This window comes from Panthera onca, chromosome E3, assembly GCF_046562875.1.
Source record: "Panthera onca isolate mPanOnc1 chromosome E3, mPanOnc1 haplotype 2, whole genome shotgun sequence".
Lineage (NCBI taxonomy): Eukaryota > Metazoa > Chordata > Mammalia > Carnivora > Felidae > Panthera > Panthera onca.
Window position 1 is genome coordinate 24,123,076 of NC_138354.1, and position 15,528 is coordinate 24,138,603.

Consider the following 15,528-nt stretch of genomic DNA (forward strand, 5'->3'; position numbering starts at 1 on the left):
AATGGCTGATGATTTAATCAATCATATTTGTGCAATGAAGCCTCCATAAAAAAAAAACAAAAGGACCGGGTTCAGAGAGCTTCTGGGTTAGTGAACACGTAGAGGCGCCAAGCTCAGAGAGGGTACAGAAGCTCCATGCCCCTTTCCCCATATTTTTCCCTACACATCCCTTCCATCTGGCTGTTCCTGAGTTTTATCCTTTTATAATAAACCTGTGATCTAGTAAGTAAAATGCCTCTCTGAGTTCCACGAGCCACTTTAGCAAATTAATCAAAGTTAAGGAGGGATTCCTAGGAACCTCTGATTTTTAGCCATTCAATCAGAAGTACAGGCAACAACTGGGCTTGAGACTGGCATCCGAAATGATGGGGGAGGCAGTCTTGCATGACTGAGCCCTTAACCTGTGACATCTGATGCTAGCTCCAGGTAGATAGTGTCAGAATTGAGTTGGATTATAGGACACCCAAATGGTGTTGGAAAATTGCTGGCTGGTATGGGAATACCACCACCCCCCCACACACACACACACACATTGGTGAATTGGTACCAGAACCTATTTAGTTCCTCAGTGCTCCTAAGTGTGTTCAGATTTTAACACACCAAGAAGCGAATAAGGATCTGTCATTCTCAACTCCAGTCTGCAGAAGCACTTTCTTTCAGTCTTACACACCTTGGAGAGGCTGAAAGAGCTCACAGCTTTTCTGCAACATCCGTAATGGTAACTGAAGGACCTTGAGCGGAAATGCCTGCCCTATTCGGTTGGCTAGCAAGGCCCTCCGGGTAGGGCCTGTGGTGGAACAAAGTGCTGCCACATGGTCCACAGGCGGGCTTTTCATCCCCTCCTACAGGGGAAAATTCCATTCAATATTCAATCAAGAGGTTGGGGATTTGTTTTCTGGAGAGGCAACACACTTGTGTTTAAACAAGATGAACATAATATTACGCTTGCATTTCGTGACAAAAACTCCTCAAAAGACCAGCGTTTACGGCACTAGACAAGACTCCTTTCAAGATTTTGGCCCAGTCTTTGATGACAACGTAGACAGTAATGAGGCACGTGACATCTCCACCAAAGGAAGGAAGCCATGTGTTGTCAAGCATGCCAGATGTTCCCTTCCATGCCTGGATTTTTTTCCAGTTAAAGTGCCCGAAAAAAAAACAAAAAACAAACAAAAAAAAAAAACCAAAAAACAAAAAACAAAAAAAAACAACTTTTCAGCCATTAACGGCTCCAAAGGGACCCACCAAAAGGAAATGTTTCTTCTGATGACACCAGAGGGCGAGTAGTAGCTCCATACTGAAAAGGGTAGGCATTTTCGTGCCATTGCAGGCTGAGGGAAAGGAACAGCTGCGATTCTGCTTTCAACTATCAAGAAGAAATGCGTGTCTCTTAGGTAGGTGAGGTTATTTGATGGAGACACATCTCTGCTCCAAGTCATAAATCGGCTTGACCATTGCTAGGGCACAGGTATCCTCAGCAAGACGTCCCCTATTACACAGATATTCTGTTATTTGGCAATGTGAGAGGCAGAGATGTAGAATGGTCCCACATCTGGCTTTAGGGCAGGAGCAAAGGCAAGTTCAGGGGGAGTTTCATCCTTTTCAAATCTAATCTTCTTCTCAGGAAATATACCTACACTGCAAGATACTGTACGAGGATGCTGAAAAGAACATGCTCTTTCAGCTTTGTTCCATGCACCTGCTGACAAGTCATTCTTATTCCAAAAAACCATTATGGCTTTAGTGACCCATTATGTTCAGTAATGAAACTAAAAACAAGGGATACAGAAGTTTCTTCCTGCTTTCATTTCATGATACTTCCCCTATGAGCTAAGCTTATGCTCTCCTTAAGCATTATGGCAAGGTAAACCTTCTTTAATTTCTATCAGAGAAATTCATCTAGGTATTGACATGTGACAACCATAACCTTAGTATATTACTTTGCTGCGCAACCATCCCATTCCACAGCACAATTATTTGGGATGAACTAACACCTTCATTATATCATTTGAACACAGATGAGGACTTTTTTTCCAAAGAGGACTTCTATTCCAAATAACAGAAAGAAAACTGGAAGAAAAGCACCGTGCGTGTGTCCATGCACACATGTGTATGCCTACGTGTGTGCGTGTGTATGTGTGTGTCTGATTCACAGAACACTTGCTGCTTGTCCAAAGGCCCCATATCTGGCCCTCCCCTCTCCTCTGCCCCAGGTTAAGAAACTGCAATTAATATTGACTGGCCTACCACTGCTTGTACAGATAATCGAATGCGATCGTAGTGTGCCCTTCTGGGAAACCAGACCAAAGGACAGAAATTACAGTCAACATATATCTCAAGCCCAAAGGGGCCCATATTTCCCACCCTTACTGAATTTTTATACTCTAACATTGTCCAACTCCTTATTTACAGATAGGGTCCTCCAGTGTTGACTGAGGACTGTCAACTTCGTAAACTTTGAGATGCTCAGATTGTTCGAGGTAGGACTCTTTACTTTCCTCCAGGGAGGCAATGTAGCCTAGTGGTCAAGCAAACAGGTTTGGAAGTCAGATGGGCGTGGGTTTGGCTTCCAGATCCACTATTTATTTTACTTCTTTAAGAGCTATGTGGCCTATTTAACCTTTCTAAAGCTGTGACCTCATCTGTAAAATTGGAAATTAAAGGAAATAACACATCTGTAGTAAAGAATCTGACTCCATTTTTTCTTTTGACTGCTGATAAACTTCAAACTCTGCCCTTTCCCCTTCTGCTTCGGACCCACATCTCAGCAAGCTGATAAGAGAGCCTGGGTGTTCCTTCCTTTGGTGACAGTGAGACGTGCACACCACATAAGCCCTGGCATGTGGGCAGGAGTCCTCACCCCAGCCATATCCCCTAATCACCATAAAAGCCAAGACAGTCTCCATTCTTTGCTCTTTCAAGACATTTTATACCTGCTTGGGAAGCTTGCCCTGCTTTTCCCCCAGCAAGCCTTGTGATTTGAGGAATACACCTTGGCATACCCTCCTGTGTGTGTGTGTGTGTGTGTGTGTGTGTGTGTGTGTGTGCATATGAACCTTACTGTGACTGATGGAGTCCATCCCACTGCTTCAGGGTGACCACAAGAAGTGGCACTATTAGCAGGATGTCTAGGCAATGCCCACCAACGGGGGTGTTTCTTCTCTTGCTTTGGTTTGCAAACTGGCTCTTCTACCCACCTTGGAGAGCATGCATTTCAAGGTGCTGCCTGCTGGCTAGCTTGCATTCTGAGCTGAGCTGCTGTGCTGCATTTGCTGAGTTCTTTCAAGGCTCTGTCATATTTAACCAACCTAAGTCAGAAGTTTTAGTAATAATTGGCATTTAGGGACAGGAGTATGGGATTGGGGCCCTCCTCAAAGTAGCCCTGGGTCGCATGTCTTGGCCTGGACCCACAGGCGTGTCTCAGATTGAACTGTATCTCCATTCTAGCATAAGCCATTCTGCCACTAGGTTTAGGGGAATGACTCCTACACTGTGACCATTGTGTGTATGTTGTAACCAGGCTTTAGCCCCCTGGAGGGCTCAGGGGAAAGACTGATACCCTACACAATATGCCTGCCCTCTGGGTGGTCACTTATGTGGAAGAACATGCTGAGGTCATACGCCTAAAAATGCTTGGGCCCACAAAATGCTTTTGCTGCTGCCTTTGCCTCTGTCACAATAAGTTTGGACCTCACAGTTATAGGGAAAAACACTCACGGCACCACCGTGGCACAGCCAAAGGGTTAATTTAAATACTACAGGGGCACCTGGGTGGCTTGGTCGGTTAAGCGTCCGACTTCGGCTCAGGTCACCATCTCACGGTCCGTGAGTTCGAGCCCCACGTCGGGCTCTGTGCTGACAGCTCAGAGCCTGGAGCCTGTTTCAGATTCTGTGTCTCCCTCTCTCTCTGCCCCTCCCCTGTTCATGCTCTGTCTCTCTCTGTCTCAAAAATAAATAAACGTTTAAATAAATAAATAAATAAATACTACATAAGCTATGGATACTACAACTCAATAAAACAATCATCTCCATGGGGGAGGCCCCTAATCCTGACAATACCAATTTGAGGGTCTTTGGAGGAAGAAATGTCTAAATATGAGCATGGTAGAGATGACCCACTCCCAGCAATATAGTAACAACCACCAGGTGATGATGATGATGATGATGATGGTGGTGATGATGATGGTGATGACGATGATGGTGATGATGGTGATGATGGTGATGTTGATGGCATCACCTGGATAGAGAAAGAAACAAAACAACTGAAACAGAGATTTGGCCCAATTGGAAATCCATAACTTACTAAAAGAATTTATAGAATAAAAAGGAGTAGATTGGCTTTTACAACCTTTACAGCGTGGGTTCTGAATCAACCTTAGCATCTACTGAGACACACCGGTTAGAAGACCTTCATGGCCTTAATCAACACGGAGACTCAAATTATACTTATACCTGAAGATCCCACTCAAATTATAGCCAAACCTGACATCCCACTAAATTTAAACATGGTATTCCCAGGGTGGCTGGCTGGTTCAGTTGGTGGAGCACACAACTCCTGGTCTCAGGGTTGTGAGTTCGAGCCCCATGTTGGGTATGGAGATACTAAAAAATAAAATCTTTAAAAAAATAATAATAAACATGCTATTCCCTATAATATTATGGGAGTCACTGAACATAAAATACAAGAGCAAAAACTGTGCCTCTCCTTCACCGTCAGAAATATTGCCTTGCCTAAATTCCCCGTAGTCAAAGTGCCCATTGCCCTAAAATATATCCCATAGTGGGCATGGACACTCTGATTCAAAGTGTGATAAATTAAAATTAAGTTAAATCTTTGCCACTTACAATCAGCTTAACAAAAATGAGCCCCATGGACCTCCCTGCCCCTGGTTAAAATATTTAATAAAACCCAATATAAATAAAAACAGGGTATTTAAGGCTGAAACACATTATCCAAGAACTATTTAAAGAAGGGAATGATTATCCCCATTACTGTTCCATTTAAGAGCCCAAGTTGGCCTGTTCCTAACCTTGAAAGGAATGAATAGTACCTTCCTAAAGATACTGTGATCTTAATGTCATGGTCCCACCCACTGAGGCCCCCCTATCCAGTATTATTGAAATTACTGACTTCATCCAATCGGCAACTGGTAAACACTTTGCAGTCATAGATTTGACTGAATCTCTTCTACTCAGTGTTTATCTTAATAGTCTGTCATTCACAATTTGTCTTCACCATCAAAGAGACATAATACAGCTTTACCTGGCTACCCAGAGAGTACCTCATTGCCCCTGCCATTGCACAATCTTTGCAGGCAAAATCATAACCACAACCAATGTGATGGAACATGCTAGGAAGCTACTGCTTTTCATCCCTGATCAGGACATCCTTAAAAAAGTATGGGACCCAAGGGTCAGCACAATTCACTGAACTTCAGAAAGTCATCTTAGCACTGAATACCCTGGCTAACAATCAGCTCCATCTGCACACTTTTATAGACTCATGGACCATTGCCATGATCTGGTCATTGGTCTTGCCAATGGCAGAAACAATTCCTTATCTAAGGTCGCCCCCTTTGGGGTAAAGAACTCCATGAATCTCTTGCTTCACAGATCCTCAAAATACAAACCAAGGTCACACGTCTCTGTATATACCTAAGTCACAGTAGAAGGCCTCATCAAGCCACTTTTTAAATCTCCTTTCAAGTTTTGACCAAAGCATTCATTTCAATTCTCAAAATACTCAATGCTGGGCTCTTTAATGATTCATTCAATGGAAATTTCATCTCCCTTACTGCTCTCAAGATATAGGCTCATAGAGAACTATTATTGCTTAACTAAACAAGCTCAAACTCAATTAAATGAAACACAGAACATTTCAGTCATTAGTCAGACATCAAGGGTGAATTGTAATAAAGAGTCTGCCTCCATTTCTGATGTTTGACTGATGACATGTCATCACTCTCTCTTCTACCTCTGCCCCAAATCTGAGCAAGCTGATAAGGAAGCCTAGATGCTCTCTCCTTTGGAGCCAACAGGAAGTTCCAAGCCTATCCCTCACACAAGACCCCTCACTCCAGCCGCTCCCCTAACCACCATAAATGCTAAGCCAGTCTCCTCTTCCTGCTCTGTCAAGCCATTTTTGGACCTGCTCGAGTCTGCCCTGCTCTCCCTAGAAAGCCTCATGTTGTAAGAAATAAACCTCTTCCTACCCTCTTCGTACACATGTGACATCATCAATCTTAACATCTGAACTAAATTGGGCAGCAGGGGGGAGGGGGGCAGTCCACGTTATCTTTGCTAGGTGACCACAATAGCTCCTGGCATATTGTGTGTCTAATAAATGGAAGTTAGTGGCGTTTTTATTTCTCTGTGTAAATTGGCGGATATATGTAAACCTGACCGTTTTCGTATTTATGCTTGGATACAAGAGAGACAATGTATTAGTCTAAGTGACATCTTGATGCCAAAGATGTCAGGAAACTTCTTTGCCAATGGCACATCTTTTATGTCACAGGATGCTAAGAACTCCCAATAAAGAGCACTGAATGAAAGCTTAGAGATTAAACATCTCCTGATCGAGGGAGAAGGTGGCACACACTGGGCATTCAATAAACATTTTTTGAATGAATGAAACATTTTTGGAATGAATGGACCCAGGATGTGGGATTTGAGAACTAACTGGACGTAAGGGAGAGAAAAGGAATAAATCAAAAATAATTCAGAACAAGAAAGCCACCCTGATGTGCTTCATCCAGGGGCACTTGGCAAACTTTGGTGATTAAGAAAGTAATGTTTTTAGAAAAAGTTTTGGCAGTGAGACACTCAGGAAAACCTATCAAAAAATAGCAAGCCTGGTCCTTTTTAAGACACTGTGTAGAAAGAATTCCAAAAAAGATTAAAATCAGTGCAGAAACCAAGGAACCATTTTTTTATATCATATTGATCATTCCAAGTGGAACTGTTAGCTATCTTAGAAAAATTGTGGTTCTGAATTGCTTTTGCCTCTAACTCTGGACCTCTGTTCCTAAAGGATTGTTTCCTAAAGGAAAACATTCAACCAGAAAATTTTAGCACATCAGAATCTCTCTACAGATTAAGAAGTCTGTGTGGGACTGACTGTCTAAATTGAAAAGTTTTTGCTGTCACACTCAGGTATAAATGAAATAGTTCTTCATATCCCCTTCCTTTCTGTCTGTAGTTCACCTCTGTCAACTTCTCTCTCAGAAGTGAAATAAAATTAAAGCCCATGACACTGAGTGTCAGTCATGGAGGGACATGTCCCCAAGTCTGCCTCTGCTAAAGTGTTTCCAGAGACACCTGTCTCACACCAAGTCTCCATTGTGCTTCGTCTCGACTCATTTTCACATAATCCAAAAGTCGTATTTCAGAGGCACAGATCCCACTGGGGTAACCTCATTAGGCCTGACCACCTCTGTAACTGTTTGAGAAGTCTCTTGCTTGAATGATTAGTCCCCCTCTCCAGACTGTGTGGGTTGACTTTCTCCCCATCTGGGTTGGTTGGAACAAAAATAACTACCTTAAATCTTTGTCACTAAAGCAAGAGGAGGTGGCATTAGATTTCTTGGAACCGGATGTCATTACAGGTTTTCCTGGTTAGCCACAGGTAAGACATTTGAGTGGTCCTCCTTCTGCTGACCTTTCTACACCATCCTCCCAAGTCTGGCTTCTGACCTTCAAGGTGCCGCCAGCAAAGGGACTCAAAGTCCAGCAACTTAATGAGGATGGAATGCAGGGATCTGGGGCCCCACCTTTAGCGACTCCACTGGTTTCTTTTGTGTACCTCTGCTTCTACGTTAACTGAGGGAAGGCCTTTCAAAATGGCGGCCAATGAGGGCACCTGGGTGGCTCAGTAGGTTAAGCATCTGAGTCTTGGTTTCAGCTCAGGTCATGATCTTGTGGCTTCGTGGGTTCAAGCCCTGCATTGGGCTCTGCACTGGCAGCATGGAGTCTGTTTGGGATTCTCTCTCTCTCTCTCTCTCTCTCTCTCTCTCTCTCTCTCTCCCTCTCTCCCTCCCCCACTTGCACTGTATCTGTCTCTCTCAAAATAAATAAACTTCTTTTAAAAATGGTGGTCAACCTTCTTGGTTGTTGGTTGACCTGATTATGTAAACCTCATCCTCCAAATCCAACAGAAAGCTAACTATTGGCTGGACTTCTGGTGCCTGGAAAGGCCAGGTTTGGCTGCTACCTCCCAACCCTCAATCCTGGTAACATCACATGTAGACTTGAGAATGTAAGGGAATGTGGGAAATCCAACTTCATGGATTTACTTATCATCTCTCCATCTTCATTCATTCTTCTTTGGAACCAAGGTAATTTTCCTGCTTAAAGAGCTATTTTATTAAAGTAATGGGCAGGACGGACATGGCTTCAGTGCTTTCAAACTTTCATGACCACCTTCACTATTTTGGCTGTGTACCATTTGTTCTATGACTTGCTTAACATTGTTCTTTAAGTCAGCTCATTCTTAGCTTGTTTTTTTAATCTTAAGCAATAGTATTTAAGAGCTAATGAGTTTGGTGTGTTATTTATACACTTTTCATAATATACATTATGCTACATACCCATTCAAATATTTTTCAAATGTTCAACTTGGTACCATTTAAAATAATCTTATACACCACACCATATGTAACAGTCAAGATTCAGGCAGGACCACAGAAACTGCACAAGTTTATCTTAGAATTTTTTAGATAGTATGGGAGAACTAAAAATGCAAAAAAGGAATGCTTGAGTTAACACAGAAATAGTAACTGCATGAAGCAGTTACTGAAGGAACGGAGGGAGGAGTACAGGGTTATAAGAACCCAGAAGCTTGGAAGAAGAAAGCCTTGGAGCTGGGACTCAGACCTCTGAGGCAGAGATGATTCCCAGACAATGCTGGTCCCTATGAATGGGGCTCCCAAGGCTGGTTCTGGGAGTGCGGGAGACGAAACTGGGGACTGGAATGACTGCTGGTGTAACCACATGCCCCTGGCAAGGTACTGCTGGAGGGATGATACCCAGAAGAGCAAGCAGATAAGAGGAAAGCATCCCTCCTTCCTCCTTCTTCCTTCCAGTCTCCCTATTCGTGGAGCATCCAGCTGGCAAAGGAAAAATGTGGCTCACAGATCCCCAGCCCCAGCATCACAGAGTAGAGCCTAGAAGGATGCGTTAGTTGAGAGGCGATACCCTACCAACCAGCATACCACACTTGGCAAAATACAGCAGTCCCCCCTTCTCTGTGCTTTCAGTTACCCGTGGTCCAGGAGCAGACGATCTTCCTTCTGATGTATCACCAGGTCAGTACAGCCTACCTCCATGTGACGACACCTACTTCATTCGCCTCACTTCATCTCATCACATAGGTATTTTGTTATCTTGCATGGCCAGAAAAAGAAGGGTGAGGACAGTACAATAAGATGTTTTAAGGGAGAGAGACCACATTCACAGAACTTTTATTGTAGTATATTTTTATAACTGTTCTATTTTATTATTAGATATTACTGCTAATCTCTTACTGTGCCTGATTTCTAAATTAAACTTTATTATTGGTATGTACATATAGGAAAAAAACATAGTACATATAGCGTCTGGTAATATCTGCGGGTTCAGGCATCCACTGGGGGTCTTGGAACATGTACCCCACAGATAAGGGGGGGACTACTATACTTCCAGAAAAGATGCACGGAAGAGAAATGCCTGATCGGGCATATACGCTTGTGTGTTATAAGAGAGAGAAGTTGGAACAGGCTTTCCAGACCCCCTCAAGGCCCAACAAACAAATTATAATTTAGACAAGTCTGGGATTCTTCGCAGCTCAGCTTGTGGTGAGGGTATTAGCTTCGCAACTCCAAACAAGCTAAGCTGTCTGTACGAAACACCCCCAACGGCACCTCACTGGGAAGCCTAGAGGTGCTGAAAACATAAAGCTTTCGATTCTTGTTTCCAGCCACAGGGCGTTGAGCTGGCAGATGGGCTCTATCCAGCCCCGGGAAAGGATACCACAGACCTTGCATCCAAAGAGATCACAACCAAGATGGTAAGGCAAAAACTCTCGACAGTTCCCACCACGGTGCAGTTCCCACCACGGTCGTGTGCCCTGTTACTGCTAGCTGCTGCTTAAAAATCACCTGTGCCTTCCAATCACACAAATTCCTTACTTGGTTGCGAAACATGCCCTCAGTCGTTCACCCCTCCCTATCCCCACTCTTTACAATGTGACTCTGTAGCTCCTCTTGTCATGAGTTGGTGTCTATTTCCTCACCCCATGGGCTGGCTGTGTGACCTTCTTTGGCCAATAGAACGTGGCAGAAATAACAGAGTGGCAGTTCTGAGTAAGTCCAGAGGTCTTGCGTGCTTCCACTTTCCCTTAGAACCTTGTCATCACGTGACCAAGCCTGCCCAAGCGAGCCTGATGGAGGATGAGGGACCAGATGGAGGGTGGCTAAGGTTCCCCAGCCAGCAGGCAACCTGCCCCCAGAAGCAGAGGCACCTACTGATCTGTAGGTGACTAGAGACACAAAAGAGAGCTCAGCCTAGATCACAAAACCACCCAGCTGAGTCCGGCCTAAATTGCCAACCTGCTGAATCATGAACCAACACATTCCTGTCATTTTAAGCCACTACATTTTGTTTGATATACAGCAACAGCTTACTGCAACACACGGCCAATGACACTGTAGGAGAACTCTCCTGCTTCTCTCTCCAGCCACATGTTTCATTTCTCTCCCCCTCATTCATTGTTCTAATCCCTCTACCTAGACCCCTCTTCCCCCTCCCTCACCTGCCAGCCAACTCTGACACATCTACTTTTTGGCCCCTGTTTAAATAGGACTTCCTCTAAGACCTCCCTCAATCTCTAATGTAAATTAAATCCCTATGTCATACTTTCCCATAGAACACTTTTTCCTTCAAGGAATGTATCAGAATCTGTAGTTACGTATGTAGTTGTTAAGGGTCTTGGGTTAAACGTCTACTTCCTCCAGTCTCCTGGAAGCTCTGTGAGGACCTGACCACAGTCAGCACCTAGGCAGTGCCTGGCACATAGCAGGTGCTCTGTTAATGATCTGTTGAAAAGGAACCTATTTGAAGGCCTGAAGAAGAAAGGGACGCCTTTTCCTCACTGTTTTGCCCATTCCTGGCACCAGCTCAGGACATTTGGAAGGGATGTGACTAATTCCATATGCGGTATTGCCTTTCATGGGCATAGATTCCTCCCGGCTCTGGACCCACGTGGCAGAGAAAGCTAATTATCCTCCAATACCTATCCCTCCTTCTTCCTTTTATACGCCTCCATGTGGTTTTAACAGGGCACATTGTTGTCCTACTGGAATCTCACTTCTCAGCAACTAGATATGGTGATGTAACTAAATTCTCACCAAGGCAATGTGAGTCCATCTGCGTCCTCATCATTTTCGTAACAGGAAACTGCTGGTCCTCAACTCCCTTTCTTTCACCCTTCCTATGAGCTAGAACGAGCTGGTAAGTCAGCTTCAACCACACAAATCAAGGCAAAACTCCAGAGGATAGCAAAGCAGTAAGACAGAAGGAACCCAAGACTCTGGATGAGTTCATGGAACCAAGCTGTCTTACCCAGGCTTGGGTTAACCCGGATGGGAACACGGGAAAGAAAGAAGCTTTTATCATGTGTCTGAGACATTGTAGCTTAGAGCTTCTTTGTTATAGCACCCAGCCTATAGTCTAACCAACACACTTCACCAAGTCTCCTGTTCTTGGGGAATCAGGACGGGAAAACGGATGGAGAACATCAATTCCACCGGCTTTGGTCTGTGAGCAGAGTTCAGAATCTTACAAAGTTCCTTCACATTGTCCCACCTAGCTCCTGTCATCAGGCAGAATAAATTCCCAGGGGTCCTTCTCTCTCACAGCTTTTACATTAGCAACGAGGGCTTGAGGCGCCTGGGTGGCCCAGTTGATTAAGCGTCTGACTTCGGCTCAGGTCATGATCTCACAGTTTGTGGGTTCGAGCCCCGTGTCGGGCTCTGTGCTGACAACTCAGAGCCTGGAGCTTGGGATTCTCTGTCTCTGTCTCTCTCTGCCCCTCCCCTGCTCACTCTGTCTCTGTCTCTCAAGAAATAAATAAACATTTAAAAAATTTTTTTAATTTAAAAAAAGAAATGAGAGCTTAACTTTCACTGTCCTGGGTCCTGCTAAGACTCATTCAAGAAAGCAGGGTGCATAACCATTGCTAGCATTTCACTTTATGATGCTGAGGCTGGAGGTTTAATGAATGGTAGGAACAAAAATATTCTAAACTCCAACTCATGACAAGTCACACAACAAAATTCTTTAACTCATTATACATTTTAAATTAAAACGTACTTAATGTCTTAACCTAAACAGATCCAGTATTCTGAAAATCCCATATACAGATGGACACCTGCTCTCCTGAATTGTAAGAAAATCTCCCTATACCAACATGCAGAACTTCTCACACTCCTGTCAGAGTTCCCTTAACTACTAGGAAAGAGAATTTGTAGCCAAAGATGACTGGATTTAGCATAAAGCAGCATTCCACAAGCAGGGGATTTCTTTAAAGTATTATATTTTACTTTCAAATTCCAATGCAGATTGTTTAGACTCCACTTATTTTTCTAAGTTTACTTATTTATTTTTTAGTAATCTCTACATCCAACATGGGGCTCGAACTCACAACCCAGAGATCAATAGTCACATGTTCTACCGACTGAGCCAGCCAGGTGCCCCAAAGCTCCACTTACTTTAATAGGAAACAATGTTTTCATCTGCTTGCTATCATTTTTAGGTAGGTGGAGATACGTTCGACCTCACTCATAATAAAAAGAAAAGCAAATAAAAACTACGACGACATAACACTTTCGCCTATACAATTGCAAACTTTTTAAATGTGATCGCTCTGTTGACAAGAGTGTGAAAAACAATTCTCTCCTCCCTGCCTGATGGGACTCTCCTCCCTGTAAACTGGTACAGCCTCACAGGAGAAGAAGGTGATCAGATGATGTGTATCAAAAGATTAAACGCAAAATTTAAATTGAGCCGCCACTGACCTCTGGAAATTCGCTCTCCAGATACTCTGGCATCTGCATGGAAAGACAGGTGTGCAAAGATTTGCATCCAGCACGACTTGCAAAAGCAAGACTGGAGACACCCTGTCAATCAGCAGAAGACTGGATCTGGGAGATGCGGGATGTGGGTATGTGTGGCGTGGGGTCTCCGAGAAGCAGATGTCGAGACAGAGTGCAGGATGTACATGGGGGAATTACAGCTATGAAGGAAAAGGAGAGGAAATAAAATTGGGTGGGGAGGGCTGCCACTGGAACAAGTTCGGGGCTAACAAAGTCTCCCCACCTCCCAGAGGGAAGCAAAGATCGCCTGTTAGGGAAATAGCCAGGCTCACTTTGGTATCATCAGTACCACCACCATTTGCCCAGCCTTGGGCTGCGGGCTGCCTGGAGAAGACCGTGACCCTAACTCAACAGCTGAGGGGGAACCCTGGACAAGCTGCCAGCTTCCCAGTCCTCAGCGAGGCAGTGAGCCCTTTTACAAGGAGAGTCTAAACAACTCATTCCTGGGTCTGACATAAGAGTCACCCATACAATAAAGAGATAAATCTATATTACTTGCCTGGGAACAGTCTCCAGGATATAGGTTAAGTGAAAAATATATAAATCAAGTGCAAAAGAGAGCACAGTGTTTTGGAACCAAGTACAGGCGATGGTTGCCCAACAATGTCTATGGACTGAACGCCATGGAATTGTACATTTTAAAATGGTTAATTTTGTTATGTGAAATTCATGTCAATTTTTTAAAGAAAGGACACAATGCGCTACCATCGTGTTAATAAAAAAGGAAATGCACCTATGTGCATGTATGCACAGAAAGGCATGGAAAATCTCCGGAAGGAGCCGTGAAAGACTGGTTCTGTGGCTGGCACTGAGGAGAGAGACCTAATTTTCACTGAATGCTCTTGGTACTGCTTAAATTTTTATCACATGCATGTCATTACACCCTCTCTGAAATGAACCATCATCAAAGATGTTAATTGTTCTGATGAATGAATTACTTGCCGTCAGGAGAAATCAATGAAAAATTCCCTGCCAGATTACTATTAACCAGACACTATCATATTGGTCTTTCAATTTCAGAAAATTCAGCCACCGTCAAAGTGCATGGACAGCACATACCAGGTTCCTTTCCCTCTCAGGGTCAGAGTACTTGAGGAACACAGACACAGTAAATTTCTGGAACCACGTGGTGAACATCGATACGTGCTAGAAAAGGAGGAAAATTGTATCTTACTGAAAATTCCTTCACCAGCTGCTGTATCATGCAACATTGAGCAAATTAGCATGCCTTCGCAGACTTCATTATTTTAAAGATGGTAAAATGGCCAAGTCACTGACGTTTCCCCTTTCATCAAAACGCAAAGGACTGGTTGCCTCTGGGTCTCTCCACCAATCGCTCCAGCACGTCTTTTGAACCCGTTTGATGGTGTCACTCAAAAAGGGCACCTTTTTCAACTTGGCTGCCTCTTTTTGACCCAAAATAATTTCAGCCATTTCTACAGCTCCAGGCTCCACCAGGTTTTCTATTATTACATGCATCTTTCACGGTGATTCTGAACTGACCTTGAATGAAGAGACAAACAATTTTTTATCTGTTTGCTTGATTGTACTTCTCAGGCATTGCTCCAAGCCAAGGCTTTTCTTTTGCGTTGCAGAAAAACACTAGTGCTTTGCCTCTAAAGTCACACAAGGGGCTTTCCAATGCCTCTGCGAGTGTCTTGTTGCATGCAATCAGGGCTCAGATTTTTCTTGATGGAGAGACATATGGTTGGGCCCATTTTAGCAACTCCGTAATAAAACCAATTACAAAAATAAGCATCTAAGAATATCTTACGCTTTTAAGATTGACACCACTGCTCACACTACTCAATTGCTACTTGTGGCTGGCAGTTCATGCAGTGTCTTCGTGGTCAAGTTCACTGTGGCAAACTCAGAGGCAATGCCATTTCATAGCTAAAGGACTTTGGGTTCTATGGGATCCAATCATTAGGTGGCACATGTCCCTGATTTCAAGCTTTTGCTTCAGATTTTTAAACCTTTTAGCTGAGGTACAACTGTAAGCTTACTGCTCTTTAAGAAAGTAAATGAGGGGCACCTGGATGGCTCAGTCTGTTGGGGCTCCGACTTCGGCTCAGGTCACGATCTCGTGGTCTGTGAGTTCGGGCCCCGCATCGGGCTCTGTGCTGACAGCTCAGAGCCTGGAGCCTGTTTCGAATTCTGTGTCTCCCTCTCTCTCTGCCCCTCCCCTGCTCATGCTCTGTCTCTGTCTCTCAAAAATAAATATTGGAAAAAAAAAAGTAAATGAAAACGAATACTAAAATCCAAAAAGTGAGAATTGTCAGCAATCTTAATAGGTGTATGTATGTACATATATATATATTTTTTTCATTCATTCATTCACTCATTCACCCATTCATTCAGCAAATATTTATTGAGTGCCTATCTGCATGTTAGGCAC

At 43.7% G+C, this 15,528-nt stretch overlaps 1 long non-coding RNA gene across 1 annotated transcript; it reads left to right on the forward strand.

Annotated features, from left to right (window-relative positions):
- Nucleotides 1–8,808: 8,808 nt before the first annotated feature.
- On the forward strand, nt 8,809–15,324 carry LOC132689792 (uncharacterized). The gene is made up of 3 exons (XR_009615144.3): nt 8,809–9,305; nt 9,956–10,045; nt 12,791–15,324. It is a non-coding gene; the product is annotated as an uncharacterized LOC132689792 (long non-coding RNA).
- Nucleotides 15,325–15,528: the final 204 nt, after the last annotated feature.